This window comes from Typopeltis vanoorti, chromosome 8, assembly GCF_054136105.1.
Source record: "Typopeltis vanoorti isolate ZY-2024b chromosome 8, IOZ_Tvanoo_1.0, whole genome shotgun sequence".
Lineage (NCBI taxonomy): Eukaryota > Metazoa > Arthropoda > Arachnida > Uropygi > Thelyphonidae > Typopeltis > Typopeltis vanoorti.
This window is the reverse complement of record NC_143556.1, coordinates 76,506,233-76,524,629: the sequence shown is the minus strand read 5'-3', so window position 1 is coordinate 76,524,629 and position 18,397 is coordinate 76,506,233.

Genomic DNA, 18,397 nt, shown 5'->3' with positions numbered 1-18,397 from the left:
ATGAGACCTCAAAAAAGGTTGAAACCGGTCTGGGTAGTGACCTCTCCTCATAATGTAATTACAGTATTACATCCCCTAGGGGCTGTGTGTGTACATTATGAGAAAATATCAAGGATAGTGAGGGAGCTTGCTCCACCTTTGATACGAGTTGCCTTGGTGTTGTAATTCCAAGTGGTTACTTACACTTGGATTTGCCAAAATAGTTTTTCGGTATGAAACTCATACATAGATCTCAGTCTGAGTTCTTAGAGTTTCGCTTACTGGCAGTTAAACATCAAAAGATTTACATCTCCTTCAAGAAATATGATTTCTTTTTAATAGAACAAACTTTATAAAGATACTATAAAGTTTTACTTACTTGAAATACTTTATCATTAATGAGAGGAGTAAAATTGCTTATGGTGGGATAAAATTTCAGCAAAATTTGGCTCTATAGTTGTTAATTTCAATCTCATATGCGGTTCGACATCTATAATGCGATTCCTCTTCTTCGTCTTAATATCTACAAGGGCCGAAAATCCAACTTCGCACAGATATGAACTTGTAAATAGAAAAATGAACTTTAGAGCTTTATCTGTTAATTCAGGAAATTCATTCTGTATTTGTAGCCAAATTATGATAACGTATTCTCGCTGTATTTATTTTTTAGGAAACCATCAGAAGCTAGTTCAAAAAGTTGTTCTTCTTCTATTGACGATAGACCCTTTGGCATAAATTTGTTTTTATTGAAAGGGTATCTTATCCACTCAATATTAATGTCCAATTCAGGGAAATACTTTTCTAGATTCATTTGTAAGCTTTTTAAATGCTGCATGATAATAATTTTCATATTATCATCAATTTGTTCATTTGAACTTGCGAGCGATTCATGAAGCGATGGAAACGCGTCAAATTCTCCATTACCAACCCGCTTTTGCCATAACTTCATTTTTGCCAACGTGGCGTTCACTTTATCTTGGACATGAAATATAGAAATTTCCTTGCCTTGTAAAGATAAATTAAGACTATTTAATACAGTAAATATATCTGCCAGGTATGCTACTTGAATGAGCCATTTCCAATTACGTAAATGCTTTTTTAATTCAAACTTTTCATCAAGAAACACTTGTAGTTCATTCCGAAGTTCAAATAAACGAGTAAGGACTTTTCCATGAGAAAGTCAACAAACATCGGTATGGAAAAGAAGAATCCTTGAAACAAGCTCTTCTTTTCGATCCGACCACGGATTTCGCTCCGTCCGTGCTAAGTCCAGCACAACTTTTCCAATCAAGCTTGTTTTGATGCATAAAGGTATTTATACTGTTGAATATTTCTTCTCCTGTTGTATGTTCTGGCAAGGGTTGGCAATATAAAAGGTCGTCATGAGTTTTTTTGATTTTTTTCGTACTTAACGAACACTAGAAGATTTGCAAAATTTGTAATGTCGGTGGAATCATCTACCTGCAACGCATGGTGGAATCATCTACCATGCAACGCATGCTCTTACGTATATCGGATAACAATGTTTGTTTTATATTTTCAGCCATTTCAGTGATTCTTCGATGAACGGTACTATTTGAAAGGCAAATCCGATCAAAAGATCTTTTTTTTTGCATTATCTCCGATCATAATTTCCGTATTATTTTTGCTGCAGTCTTGACCAAAGTTTCACCACTGTACCACTTTTTGCTATTAATAGCGACACACGATATGGTCTAAAGCCTTCATGTTTTCACCTCCTGACACGATTGACATCACTTTTTGAGATTCTTTTAAATTTTTTAGTTTATTTTGAAAACATTCGACAGGTTTGTCCTTGCGTTCATTATGTTTCGATTCAAAATGGCGATTTAAATTACATGGTTTCATGCCTTCATTTTTTAAAGTTTCACCGCAAATTACACATAATGGAATAGGTATTTAACGAACAGTCCTTCAACAAATGGCTAGTGAAAGCAGAACTCGAAACAGACAGCAATGGCAGGTCAGTAGAGAAAAAGCAGCTATGAAGACGTTCACATGATTGGTGCGGTATTAACAAAATATCGCGCTACTAATTGACAAAGACAAGCCGACAGTTCAGTTGAAATGCTAATTCCCTTCAACCGAATTCCATAACATCTGAAACTAATACATATTCACTATATATTTCTTAGTTTTAACACGTTCACTCAAACAAAACCATATGTTGCCGGTGCACCATATGGTTTTGATTGTCTACTATACAGCATTTTATGTGGGAGGGGTCATGCGATTCATTAGTTAGTGCCGTTTTCATTCCAGTTGTCTCTAATTGCAATGTTTGTTGAGAAACATATTATGCAGCCTGCAGATGTCTCTGTACCTTATTCAGTGATACAATAGGAACGTTTTACGATCTCAAACTTAAATATTATTCCATGCGTTAATGATGCATAGCTGAAAATTGTCACGAACCCCCTGAAGACCTTGCGAACCCCTGGGGGTCTGCGTACCACACTTTGAGAAACACTGTCCTAGAGCAGCGCTTCCCAAACTGTGGGCCGCGGCCCCGTTGGGGGCCGTAAGTTTTGTTGAGGGGGCGGGCGTGAAATAATGAAAACAAATTTAAAATGTTTTAAGGCTAATTAGATTTTTTATTTTAAAAGAAACGTGTTTAACTTTTATTATTTCTTTTTTGTTATTTTTTATATTTTAATGGAAAAATTCACACATTGGTGTTGGTTCACAAACTTTGCTTCCTGCGTATTTCGGCGCTTAATGAATATTAGTAAATATTGCTTATTCATATATTTCATTTCAAAGCAGTGGTTAATTGTATTTACTTCGAATGCTCTCCAGGGAAGCTCCAAATCTTCCTGTCCCTTTCATCATTCGTAATCAGGGACTGTTGATATTGACTTTATATACATATCAAAACTCGTTTTATATTATCACTGTCATCTGAGCTAGTTTTCTGTTACCAATAAAAGTTTCGCATATACTTCACATATGAAAAAAAGCTTAAACAAGTTCATGTGGGGAGACAGTAACTCCTTCAGTGGTAAACAACACACCCTCCCTAACAGCCACTATACTGCAGAGGCAATAAAAACAAGTACTTTTATTATGCCAGTGAATAAGGTATAAGGAGTTAGTGTAATATATTTCTCAACAAATAGTGCAATTAGAGGCTGGGATAAAAACTCACTAATTAATGAATCACATGTCCCCTCATACAGAAACTATGCTGTATAGACTGAAACAAAACCATATGTTGCATGGGCAAACAGAGTATCTAACTAAAAACTATTGTTATTAATTAGATGTGTGCGAGTTCGATTTCCCAAGGCAGCAATAAAATTCAGCCGAACGTTTTAAAATTCGTAAAAGTGTTAAAACTAAGTAATATATATATATATATATATGTATGTATAATGAATGTTATGCAGTTTCACATATGGAATTCGGTTGAAGAGAGTTAGCATTTCAACTCAATTGTCAGCTGCTTTTATCTTTAGGTTGCGCGATCTTTTGTTAATACCGCACCAATCATATGCACGTTTTAATAAATAACCTGCCTTTGCTGTCTGTTTCGCGTTAGGCTTAATTACTGTAAAGGGAGAAAAGTCACAAAAGAGAAAAATGTTCCTGGTCCGGGGATTCCCTTATTCAGATAATATTCACTAATTTCATGTTATCAAGTCTGTGGTGTGCCAGTATCGGTAAGTGGTGATATTATTTGATCTATTCTACGTTAAAAAATTTAACCCTGAGATGGATAAGTGGCTGATAAAAAATTAAAAAAATCCCGCGAACAACCGGAAGAAGCAGAAACAGACTAAAAAAAGGACAGTATATCATATTTTACCAGAACAGCCCGCATCGTCTTCAGAACCAAACGGTAAGAGGCAAAAAATGTAATTTATGCATTTGATTTTTGCAATATTCGCAGTATATGTTTTGTATTGAATATAAATACAATAAATATTATAATAATATATCTCTTTATTACGATTTTTTTTCGAGGGGGGCAGTGAAATATTTTAATTTTTGCAAAGGGAGTCCTGACATCCAGAAGTTTGGGAAGCACTGTCCTAGAGGATATGTATTATAATTATAAAAATAAGCCTTTTGCTCTCTATTTCAGTAATACATGATGGTCTATTTATTTTCAGTTACAATCTAGAAATTATTGAACAAAGAATAAAAAAACCAACTAAACTATGCTATACTGACATTTCTCTCAGATAACATTTACTGTCAAACATCATAAACCTTTACATAACATGTGTTAAACCAAACTGACAGCAAAAACAAAAGTGCGGAATATAACTCGTAGCATATGAATGCACAGCTACTCATGATCTTCAACCTATACAATAGATAGGTTAAAGCATATTCATGTTAACAATTAGCATTTATCCGTCAAATTGGATGCGACCTCCCGAGTGTTAAAAAATGTTCTTAAGAATGGAGAATAGTGACATTGCCAACTCCTTGACATCTCTTAGGTTCGAATTGAACCCATGCAATTTTATTTTATTTAATTTTATTTTATTTTTGAAATCGAAAAATTCATCATTGATTTAAAATTATAAGTTTTATATAGCTATTATAATGCTACCTTTCTTATATATCTACGTTCTAATATTTCAATAAAATAAAATATTCTTGTTCAAAACTATACGTACATCTGATCTATCTACAACACATCTTATCAGAATAGCATCGTGTTCATACACGATGTTATTCTGATAAAAAACATAGTGTTTTTAATTTATTTCCCTATACGTCGTTTTGACTTTTTGTAATTTTTTTTTAAAAACCTATGTAGGAATTACCAACATTTCGGAAAAACTGTGCCATTTATAACATAATAAATCTAAATGCACGTTTTGAAAGATATGGCAACATAATTAATTAAATTGGAAGTAAACGATTAAAAGTGTATCATCATTAAACAAAGTCTTAATTTTTTATTAAACAAAATGAGATGTAATTATATCATGTTAAATAAGATGATATAATTATGTTACTACTTACTTTTAATGAGATGGTTGAGCTTCTCGGCCCTTGCAGAGTTGCTGGATATCTGGCTCAATATTGGTCAACTTCAGTCGAAGATCGCCACACACACTAAGACGATTTCTGTATTTTGTTTTTATTTGAAGGAGCGATGAAAATCTTTTCTCACAAAGATAGGTTGTAGAAAACTGCAGGACGATTTTCAATCTTCTTCAGATAAATCCGGAAATTCACTTCTCACTGAAGACGAGATCCAAATCGAGCAAAACCAAGATCACGGAATTGCATTTTAAGCCCACTGTCACTTGAAAGCTCAATTAACTGTTGATGGGTCAGACATATTAGCAGACAGAAGAAAGGTGGATAAAATTAAGCACCAAGTGGATAGTAAGAGAAAGAAAGGTTTCTAAAGAATAAGATGGAGAGGTGATCTACAAAGATTTTACATGAGATGGTGGACATTCTCTAAAGGAAGAAGGAATTGGAACGTTAAGGGGAGAAGGGGAGGGGAGGGGAGTGGGGAGCCTTTATCCAGCAGCGGTTGGAATAAGGCTAAAGAAGAAGAAACAAGTGTAGTTCGTTGTTATTATTTATTATTATTATCTAAATTGAATAATGATTTTCATTATTCCATTTAGAATTCTTAAAGAATTTTATTATTAATAACCACATTCAAAATTCTATTTGTTATTCATGTTGCTCATAGAGTCTTACGGAGCTTCAATGACCATCCAATAAACACACTTGAGAAACATTTATTAGATTCGTTTTAAGTTCATCAACTTCCCTAGTTGATGAAAGAATATCGTAGAAAACGAATGAGAATGTTTTTATATTCAAAACTAGCGAAAAATGTGCAGACGAAACACATTATATACCCCCCCCCTTCTTCATGTAAAAGTTTTACATAATTAATATAAAGGTTGTTATAAAAGTTCCTGGTGATCCTTCAGCTGGAGTTTTTGCGAATATTTTGGATGCTGAAAGAGAATGGGGCGGGGAAACTAAAGAAAATTATGAACATAAAATTAGTATTACTCTTTGCGACATTGGATGGAATATTTTAATTTTTTGCTATTCATCTATACTTTATAAACATCAAATATGAATTCTTTAAAAAAAGTGTCCTAACAAGATTAAATCGCCAAAGGGTAATAATAAATATTAATTACTACTTTATATGTGATTTATTATGCAAAAATTCCATCATTTGATGTTTACCTTACTAAACACATTCATGCAGTTATATGGGGTCTGTTAATATAGTAGGAATGCGTAACTCACGAATGAGTAAAATCTGTGGATCCAAATGTCTTAATAAACTGATTGCAGGAATCGCCATTATTACACTGACTTACTAGCTTTCCTTGCATACGCCGATAAACCAGCTTCTTTGCAGGATGTATGTGAGAATGATGATTAATAGGTAGTGATAATAATATTCAAAACTCTCTACACTACAGAAATTTTATTTAAAAAAAAAAAAAAAAATTACACATGCAATGAGTACAACTTGTGAGGTGAGAATAACTGAATTTAGGAAGAAGCGATTGCAATATTCGGAGTGTGGTAAGAGTTGTATCTTAAAACAGCAATATATATAATTATAAATATATATATATAATTATAAATATAATTATAAAAATATATATTATATATTAAATATATCTTTGGTGATATATACAGTAATCAATGCTCAACCAATACTTTCACAAATTATTTATAACAACATAAATATAATTAAAAATGTTAAAGGTGTATATAATTAAATATAAAATAAATTTATTTATTTCAAAAATATTCAATAAATAAATAAAAAGTTAATTAAATTAAAAATATACAGCTTATAGCCAGCACTATCTTCTTCTTCTTCCAGTGGTACTAACAGGCACTTATTTAATATTTACTATTCTTTATTTTGTAAATAATTTAATATTTACAAAATCTATTGAAAATATTAAATTCTCCATTATATATTATGCATAATTATAAATTCTATTTAAGTATTTACAAGTTTAATTAGATATATTCTGTAATCGTCATCACAAATCTGTAGGTGTATATTAATCTGTAGATTACTCTGTGATAAAGAATTATCAGTCAGACTGGTGATTAGATTTGAATTATTATTATTATTATTATTATTATTATTATTATTATTATTATTATTATTCAGGCCTCCATGGAGTCAAAAGAGTCATCGCGGGATGAATTTGAAGTGTGTTTTTGGGTTAGGGAAGATCATTGCCTATGAAAGAATATTGTAGTCTAAAAGTTATATCGAACTGCAGCTCCCGCCAGTTGGAATTATTCGTCGAATGGTTCGCCTTGGAAAAGTGCCTTTTCTTCTTCTTCCTCTTCCGTTCATGGGAGGTTGAATTCCTCAAAGACAAATTTCCGCATTTTTCCCTCTGTCTCCTGTCTTTTTGTGTAGTTCTGTCATGTGGTTTAAGTGGATGCTTTCTTTTATGTTGTCAATCCATCCTCTTCTTGGTCTTCCTCTGCTGGGCTGTCCTTCAATTCTGCCATTTAATAATATGTTTGATAGTTGGGTTCATCCTTGAAGCATACCCGAAACAGCTTAGTTGACTCTTTTTTTAGTGCTGTAATTATTGTTTTCTTGAAGTGAAGTTCTCTGACATTTTCATTTGTTTTTATTTCTGTCCATTTTGTTTTATTGATTTTTCTTAGGTATTTCATATCAAAAGCATTTCAAAATGATTTCCATATCACATTTGTTACTTGTTTGATCAGAATGTTTTCTCATTTTTCTTGGCTGTCTGTAATTTTTAACTCTGCTTTGAATGTGCTGTAGGGTCGTATTCTAATAGAACAAGAAGGCCTATGTAGTGTTACCATGATCCCCCCCTCCATCCTCCCCCCCCCTTTTTTTGTTTCATCCGTCTTTGCTAGCAGTGTATGGCTGGCTATAGAGCCTTCGTAGCTCAGTCGGTATAGACGAAACCCTTTGGTCGGAAAGACCTTGGTTCGATTCCCGTCAGCGACGCGAGGAACCTTTATCTAGTCTCTTTCGACTAAAGGCGAGTTAGCCGGTCTCATATACGGATGTAGGAGAGGTTTTTCGCCCAGACGCTCTGAGAATAGAAATTCTCAGAGCGGATTTCACAGATTTCTTATCTTTAACACGTTTTCTCGTCAACTTGACGGTATATTATATCACTTCCGCTTTGAGCAGGTGCATTTTTATAAAGTTTTAAATATATAGGACATGGTAGTTTGCTTTTTTTTTCTGAATTAAATTTTATTTGTATTGGTGAACTGTCTTGATACTAAAAATTTCAAATGCATTTCTGATGTAAAGTTATATACTGTGTGTGTAATACGTTCCAAGACATTCCTCGGATAGTACCGAACCCTATATACACTGTGTTTTTTTCCTATACATACATACATACCTGTGATAAAGTTTCATTTATAAATTAGACACAGTAATAGATTAACAATAATTACTAATAATAAAACAGAACAATTATAACAACATACTGTAATAAAAGTTATCTGAATGTGCATGGAATCTTAGCAACCTCAGCACATGTTTTTTTTTTTTTTTTAATTATTTTTTAGGCTTCTCTTTGGCATACCCGAATTGCCAGCATTACTACTCTTGCACTTTAGGGCCATTATTACGTAAAATAAGGGTTTACTTGAACAAAAGCACTGCGATACGCGACAGTCGATCTGATAACCAAAAACTACTCAGAAGGGCTCGCGATTCCAGATATTCCTGATTTCCGAAAGGCTTCAAGGAGCGTGTAGCCTTTAACACCTTTGCAACGAGTTGCCTTGGTGTTGGACTACCTCTAGAATCAGAAGAACTGTCTATTACTAAAAGGAACCACACGGCTTCATAAAGAGGCAGTGAAGGAAAAGAAGAAAGCATTATCAAAAGTTCCTGGCTTTAAAAGATTAGAAAAACAAGTGTTCTCTGCCAGGTTGGCAGGAAAACGACCCAGAGCAAGATATAGGCGGGTTGATACTGTAAAAAGTGCCTTAGAAGATAGGTATATAAATATAAGATCTGATGATGTTGGAGTCTTGACAAGTTACAGACTGATTTGGAGGAAAATTGTAGATAGGAAGTTAGTAATGATGTAAATTTTTCATGTAGTAGTATCATATCCTGTACACCCCTTGAGGGGTACATGACAGGAATTTGATGATGGATGATTACGTATTGTTTTGTTATTTGTTTCAGTTTAGTATATGTTTTCCACTTAGAGGAAACCTACCATGCAATTGCCGTAAGGGTGGAGCAAGCTCTAAACGTTTCGTCGCCTTCCAAAAATTAGTTTATCATGGGGTTTCGTTAAAGCTCAGATCACATATTGAGCTGATTAGAATAGATATTCTTAATAGAATAGTTTTGGGTTCTCAGACTTTGGTTATGCTCTTACCAGCAATCAGCGTCCAATATATATTAATCTGATTTTTGGAAGATTGCAAAGTGCGTGCTACTTTCTTCACCTTTTCTTCGAATTGCCTAATATCAGGTATTATTATTATAATGATTGTGTGTGCGTGCGTGTGTGCGTGTGCGTGCGTGCTACGTCACGATCGGAATGTATATTCTACTATGAGTAGCGGTCAGAAAAGCTTGGAAAATCTGCTCTACGCCACAATCTATCAATAACTACAATACATTGTCATCTACCGACACTAATATTATATTTGGTCTCTAAACTTCGTGTGTATTAAAGTCGATTTACCTGTACTATGCGGAATGAAAATTAAGTTTCCGGGTTAAACCTGCTGCTTCCACATGAACTCAGCTAATTCGTGTTCAAGTCCATACAAATATTCTTCGGACAGTATTTTCAAACTTTTTTGATCACGACCCACAATAAAAAATAAACTTTACAATTTGACCTAGGACACGCACACATGACAACATATATAGTACCGAGAAGTGATATCCCGAAGGGTATGAGATAGTACAATACTAGGAAACGTCACAGCAATGGTGAAGCAAGTCCACTTTTCCGCCGTCAAAAACTCCGTTTAATACAGATATTGGGCTAATGAGGATAGAAATTACACTTATCTTAGCCGAAATGCTAAGAAGCGAAAAGTTTAGTATCTGTCCTTATTAGTTTAATATTTGATACTGCCCATCTATTCCCTAAGACAGTGTTTCTCAAACTTCAGATATTGCGTATCCGTTCTTAAATTTTCATTATTACCAAGTACCCCCCTTATCAAATAATAAATAAATAAATAAAGTATATTTCATTGTAAATGTCTATTTTATTTGAATTTATATGTTTAAGTAAACAAAAAATATGATTATTTTTAATAGAACAAAATTTGGAATAGGTATCTCTTCATTTCCCGACCATGAAAATCCACATTTCAAGTAATTCATATCATACTTACGAAGATTTTTCATCTTCTTCCTAGTTGATTTTCTAGAGATGTCAGATGACACACCCTTATCAATTTCATTTGATCCAGATGCAATATCAACGTTTTCTTGTTGCTTACAGCTACTTGAATTTGCTATATTGCTCTCTTTTGTGGGTTTTATAAATCCAATCTTTAACCAATGATCCATACTTAAGAATTTGAAAGCTAAAAAAATTACCGTATTTACTCGAATGTAACTCTCACATTTTCCCAAAATTAAACCAAAAAATCGTTGTGCGAGATATATGCGGGGATTTTCGGAAACTAAAGTCGCATTTTTGTTTTTCCTGAAAAAACTGAAAATGTGACTTACCAAGAAGCTCCTACTCGCTATCGCTACTTTCGGCATCTAAAACAGTTTCCTTGTGTGCATCGTCAAAGTCATCTACCTAAATTGCGTCATCTTCTTTCCCATTATTTCAAGCAAAAATTACCAGTAATTTACAAGACTTCAGATACGTAAAGCAGCTGTGATGAGGTGCATATGATTGATGCAGTATTAACAAAAAATTGCACGAACCAAAGACAAACTAGCATTTCAACAGTTGAGTTGAAATGCTAATTCTCTTCAACCGAATTCCATAATATCTGAAACACATTCACTATATATTTCTTAGTTTTAACACGTTCACGACGGGGTGGTGTCAAGCAAAACCATATGTTGCACGGCAACATATGGTTTTGCTTGAGTCTATACAGTAGTTTCTGTTGGAGAGGAGATGTGATTCATTAGTTAGTGCCGTTTTTATCCCAGTTGTCTCTAATTGCACTATTTGTTGAGAAATATAATGATTCCATGCGTTAATGATGCATAGCCTAAAATTGCCACGTACTCCCCCCCCCCGAAGATCTTTCGCGTACCCCCGGGGGTACGCTTACCACACTTTGAAAAACACTGCCCTAAGATATTTAACTGATTTTTGGAAAACACCGAAGTGCATATAGCTTTGTCCATCTTTGTGCAGAGTTGCCTAGATTTGCACTACCTCTATAATATGCATCCTCACTACGTACAATAAAGTAAAAACAAAAACGTTAACAAAGTCAGTATCAAATATGAATTCTATTAACATTTAAATTGAACATAGAAAGAAAAGAAAAAAAAAAACTCAGACAACAAAAACAGAAATTTAGAAATATTTTATTTAATTCCAGGAGTGTGCTTGCTTGTAGCAACATATAATTTATTGCTATTCATAAGAATAAACAGCTTTGCACCATGCGTATTCTTTCGGAAGACTAGTGAAAATGTTCCTCTATAGGGATAAATATCCCTCCCTCCTCAACAGACACCATATTACAAATTGTACCACTGAATACTGTATGGACACAATTAATCTTTGTACATATGTATCAACAATTACGGGAAATTGGAAAAATCAGGAATGAAAACTCTATATAATACGCCCCCTACTATTTACATTCTACATGAAGACAATACTACGTTCACAATTCAACTTTCATAGAAGATATTCAAGCTGGCATGCAGTATATATATATTCTAAACTGTAAAAACACTCTCGCTCAACGTGAGGAGACATAAAGTACGAAATCTATAAGATACACTCTGATATTTTCTATTATATTTCATTAAAAAGAGAGAAAAAAAATTTGGTTGCGACCCGATAAACTGATTTCAAGACTTACTAACGGGTCGAGACATAGTTGGAAAAACACTGTTCTACGATGAGAATGGAACTTAGGTCTTTACTGAATATTTTAAGATCAGAAATTTAATAACTATTGATAATAAATATAAATATTACTAAAATTACATTAGTTTGTTACAATATTTATTTATTATGAATCTCATAAAAATATATTTTACAATTCAGTGATTTATGTTAATAACGATTTAATGACCGGAAGATCATAAGGTCTATATCCGTATTTAGTGTTAGATGATGATATAATGATTCTTAAACATGAAATCATTAGTTATTTAAAGCAAACTGGCACAATACAATTAATACTTGATTTATTTATTTATTTTTTTAATTTTGAACTGCCCACTCAGTCTCCAAAAGTTAGTAGGGTAAACGACCCTGCCTACTCCCTATACGGGAAGAAATAGGCGTTAGCTGATTTTTTTTTTTTTTTTGGATAATAACAAGCAATGCAATATCTTCTAAAGTCAAAGAAATCCCCCCCCCCTCCTTAACAGACTTCATCGTTATGGACGAAAACTAGATTGTATTATTGTTAAAATGAATTGTTATTTTTCAAAGCTCTTAACTCTATCAACTATTTATGTGTCCGCGCGGTTAGCATAGTGGCTTTGCGATTCACAACCATATACCTGGGGAAGGAGTGTCCTAGGTTCGATTCCCGTTGACGACGTGAGGAGCTTAAGGATCTGCCATAGCCAAGTTAACCGGTCTTGGGCGTGGACAGCAGGGTTTTTTCCCGCAAGAGGCAAACCGGCCATGGACACACACGGCTTATAGTCGGAAATACTAACCCAGCCACAGGCCTAATACGTCAGCTATGCCGGAGCCCGGATAAAATTTGGTGGGACTAGATGGTGCCGCACATTCCCGTAAACAGGGAACTTTTGTAGCATCACACGGTAATTAATTAATTAACTACTTATGTCAGATTTTCTTAATAATAATTTTAATATTTAATATGATGTCATCTGTTCACTTCCCTAATCTTTTCCAGAACTCTTAGATCTGCAGTAAATCGCAGATATGAGATTTATAGTCACTGAGCAACTGTTTTTATTTCTAACCCAGATCCCAGACGTGAAAGTTTAATTCGTATGGATATTGATATATATACTACACCGAAAGTGTACTTCAAGAGTTAAAGCATTTTACTTGTTCTATAGGCTTTCTATTGAGAATAAATTGTTTTCCGCGTTCCCAACTAGTTACGCAATCTTCCTTTTACTCTAATATTCATACTAAATTTGTTAAGGCAGCCATTTAATTTAGTTAAAGAGTCCTGAGTACTTGTTCTGGTTCCGGATTTCTTTAAGATTCTTGTGCAACATTATTTCATTTATTTCTAAACATTTTACTGGCCTCCAGAACATTTTGCTATCTTTTATTATATTTATCTTCGCCCTGATTATTTGACACCAAGTTTCGATATGTTTTTTTTTTCTTTCCGAGGATTTTTTTTTATTTTTTATTTCACCGTGAAGTTCATATTTTTCTGTCCTAACAGACAACTTCTTTCATGCATAATTCGATTAACATTTGCTTCAGAATTTGTAACTGAGTTTCTAAGATTTAGTTCTTGTTTCCAAACTTGTATTTCTTCCTCCAGTAATATTTGAACAGTTTGATATCCAGTACTTTAATGCACTTGTGTAGATGCTCTACTCTGATTATTTTTAAAACTCTCATATTTACTGTAATAACGCTTCTTAGCATTTCGAATCAAATCATATTTCCGTTAGTCATCGCTTGTACCTGTCAGCTCCAATTTAATTATTTCATTTTAAGTGCTTATAAGTAATGCAAAGAATACAAAAATTCTGTTTTATTTTAGGAAAAATGAACCATTTAATCACCTGCAACCAGTGGTGAGCTATAAGGGGCTCACGCGAGCCCTTTGTTAAATTTTTCTCTGCGAGCCCCTTGTTCTTCTTGTTTACTTTTTTCTTTTTTCAAAAAAAAAAATTTTTTTTTAAACATATTAAGTGACAAACTCATATGGTAACCTAACAAAAATTAGTCTATTCCTCAGTGTATAGATTATTTAGAATTATTGTTTCAACTCTTCCTCTATAATGAATGCGCCCAAGTTTGAAAATAAAATAAGCGCATGCGCTGTCTTTACCTTTCTCCCTTCTGGTAGCCGACAGAAATCAAAACAATTGTCAGGTTAAGAGTACGCAAGATTTGTATCTTACGTGTAATATCAGAATAAATTCAAATAAAATAAACCTTCGAGCGTTTCTAATTCCCAAAGGGAGTAGACGGAGTTCCTTCAGCCCTAAAAATTTTGAAGATGGTGGGAAGCCAGTTTCTATTGTGAGTGTCAGCTCGAGACTATCGTTGAATCCGGACTAACATGGGAGAGAAAACCACAGACAGTTGTTCCATCTGGTGGTTCTAAAACCTAACAGATATATATTATGATTTAAATAGCGTGCAATTTTTGAGCTATTATGGTTAGAAAACCCGAATTTCCAGAATGGAAACCCTATTTGTTGCGCTGAAATATGTAACAACTACAGCAATAAATTAACACTAGTGTAGCTTGGACAGTATGCTATCCTGGTACTCTATAGGTGGAGATGTCATGCAATAATAATAATAACATAAACTTCATAAAGTTCAGTCAAATTTCCCACGTTCTACACAATACTTAATTTTTCTCCGTTAGTAGATTTAAGCACCCTTCTCCCCACTACGTACCCGAAAATCAACCTGAGGGAAGAAAATTAAAATGGAAATAAAGGACAGTCTTAATAATAATAATAATAATAATACATTAAAGAATCATCTTTGTTATATATTTATGGCTCCGTTTCTAATGTATGTAGAACTCTTTTATTTAATAAACACCGATAGTTTATCTTGTGTAAAACTCATAGCATTCCGTTTTTTTTAAAAAAACGAACACAGTTTATCTTATCTAAAAAAACTCATAAATATCTAAAGAGTATTAATGGCTTAATTATACATAGTGTCTTTAACTTTAATTTTTCACCTTTCTTGTTACAAGTTCTTAAATTCTCTTAGAGCATTACATGGGGAGGGGGTGCATTTTAGTTTTCTTAAGACCACCTTTTTTATTTGGATTAATAAGCATTAGGTCCACCATTATCATAGATTTTTTCTTCTACATGGGTGTGTGTGTGTGTGTAAACTTACACCTTATTAGTATCGTGGGTGGGCTAAGACTATTTCTTATTTTTATGACTTTTATTTCATTTATTTGTACATAGTCTGGAAACCCTTCTATAAAACCTAAACGTCACATTTTTCGAGCCGCTTCAGACCTTCAATATCTAGAACAATAGGCTTGCAGCCTATTGTTCTAGATATAGGCGATGAAATTCATAAATTTACATGTTGCAGATTTAGCAGTGTGTTAGCACTATTATAAAATGTCCCAATCAGCGTTGAACTGCTATGTGATTGGTCCTCCCTTCATGAGAATCAAAAACACCACCATTGTGACAGTTGAATATGTTATTGCACACCATCACCCCCTTGCACACTCAAAAGCATTTTAGAAATTGCTACTAGAGGGTTTTGTTGCACATTACTTGGATAAAATTTTTTGCATGAAGATTAAAGGCTACAAACTGTGAATTAAGCCATTAATAATATTATAAACATGAAACAAATTTCACAGACGCACCCGGGTTTCACTGTATGTATATGTATAGTAGTTCTATTTTCTAAAAATAATATGTATATATAATATAATATAATATTTCTGCTATCTTCTAAAAATAATATATATATAATATAATAGTTCTGCTATCTTCTAAAAATAATATATTTAAAAATAAATAAAAAATTATAGATTATGGGGGATCCGCCACATGGTTTCAAAGAACGCATCTCCAAGAGGCCAGAAAAGTCGCTTTAATGCATCAAAAACATATAATATAATAGTTCTGCTCTCTTCTAAAAATAATATAATATATTTAATTTAAAAATAAATAAAAAAATTATAGATTATGGGAAATCCGCAACATGGTTTCAAAGAACACATCTCCAAGAGGCCAGAAAAGTCGCTTTAATGCGTCAAAAACATACATATATACATATATATATATATACATATACATATATATATACGAAATATCTTCTTCTTTCTGATTAATTTGAGGCAATGGAAAGATTCTCTTGTCCTCCACGCCGTGCTCGTTATAATGAAAAGGGATTACCAAATCGTACGAAGAAAAACGTTCTCACTAAACTTAGTGTATTTCATGTATAGTAATAATAAAATAATGTTGGAGATGAATATTAAAAATTTTAAATAATTTTAAAAATAAATTAATCTTTTATTTATAATAAAATATATAATAATACTTTACATATAATTTTATAAATATATTCATTTTTTATAAATATCACAATTTAAACAAAATTAGTAATAATTAGTGATATCTCCAAACCGTTCTCCTAAAATGAAAATATAATACTCAATAGATAGCTAGCAGATGTAATAAAACAGTTTTGACCCTGTTTATCACAGCGGGAATAATATTTTATTGTACATTATTGTTTTAATTTAATATAAATATATAATAATAATAATAAGTTAACGCCTTTGGTTCCATATAAGGAGTAAGCTAGGCCTTTTAATCTTATCTAGCTTTTGGAGACTGAATGGGCCATTCAGTCTCCACCGGTAGCAAGTCAGATATAGCTGGCCGATGAGTATCACTGATTATATAAACTATTTTACAGGAGTATTTTATTTACTAACAATTTAGATAAATATTTTAAACATTTTGCATGTATCTGTCAGATCATATATGAGCGTCTGAGTTTTAAGTCAAATAGGTAGTGCAGGCTATGGCAACTCGGAATTGCTGAGGATTGTGTTCTCGTAAGCTCCCACGTCAACTTACGAAACTTTCATAATTTCCACAAACATTAGGCTTTGAAATAATGTTGAATCTAATATCCATTTTGCCGACGTAATTCTACATCGCCGAAATTAAACCGTATCGCTCTTTCTTTTCCTAATAGACGATTCAACTGATCCCAGAGGTAGTCCAACACCAGGCAACTCGTTGCAAAGGTGGAGAAGGCTACATGCTCATTGCAGCCTTTCGGAAATCAGGAATTGCTCGCCGTTCTGAGTAGCTCTCGTTATCAGATGGACTGTCGCGGTATCGCAGTGCTTGTGTTCAAATAACCCTTATTTTACTTAAATTATTTACTACATCAGAACTTTTTACTAACTGAAACCGGGTAGTATATAAATTTAGAACAATTATCGTTTTTATTCAATATTTTATTATTTATTCATTTAATTTTGATCAGTATTTTATTAAAATTATATAAGCAAAGTGGATATTAGATTCAGCATTATTTCAAAGCCCAATGTAGAAAGTAAAAGTTTCGTAAGGTAAGTTGACCAGAAAGTTTTCGGGAATGCACTCTACGGCATTCATCAGTTGCCTTAGTGCGGACTACTCGACTACTCAAAAGATAGACGCCACCCAAGCGTCTATATATTCGCCTTTGATTAGTTCATTTGGTCAACTTGCCTTATGAAACTTTCATAGTTTCCAGATTTGGCTTTGAAATAATGCTGGATCTAATATCCACTTTGCTTACATAATTTTGTATTGCCGAACTGAAGCATTTGGCTCTTTATTTTAGTAATTTATTAAAATTATTTAAGCCTATAAAGTTTCAAAGGTATACTTACTAATTGATGCACGTTTTAAAAAATACATTTAGCGGTATAAAATTACAGTGAAATTAATAATATTTTAATAATATAAAATAATTTAATATAATAATCTAATGAATAATATTAAAAATGCTAATAATAAGGCTTAGTGAAAGACTAATAAAATTTTGAGGTGCATGGCAGTTTAATGAACCCTTCTTTTTTTCTTTTCTTTTTTTTAAATTTACTCTCCTTTTATTATGATATGATTGTTGAGTAGACGCATCCATTGCTTTTTTTAACACAATAATAACACTAATATCGCCCATCCGATTATTTTAAAGAAGGATGATATGCAAGCTGTAATTTTAAAGAAGATTAAGTACATCTATACTTTCCTCCCGACAAAATTAGTATGTACAGTTTCGCCCATACTTGAATGCCATTCAGTGTGCAAGAAAGTATATCTTTATTGTCCTTTATCCTTGGTTAACCTTTGTAATCAGAAAATGGTATTTAAACAAGCACATTTTTGTATAGTGAATCACGTAAAATCTTAGTCTCTAGTCTGTAACTGTCCTTGAAATATGATTACCAAATATTATCTGTACAAATGCACAAGGAAAGAGTGAGAGAGAAAAAAGAGTATGTTATGCTCTGAAACCAACAAAGACTTGTCTTA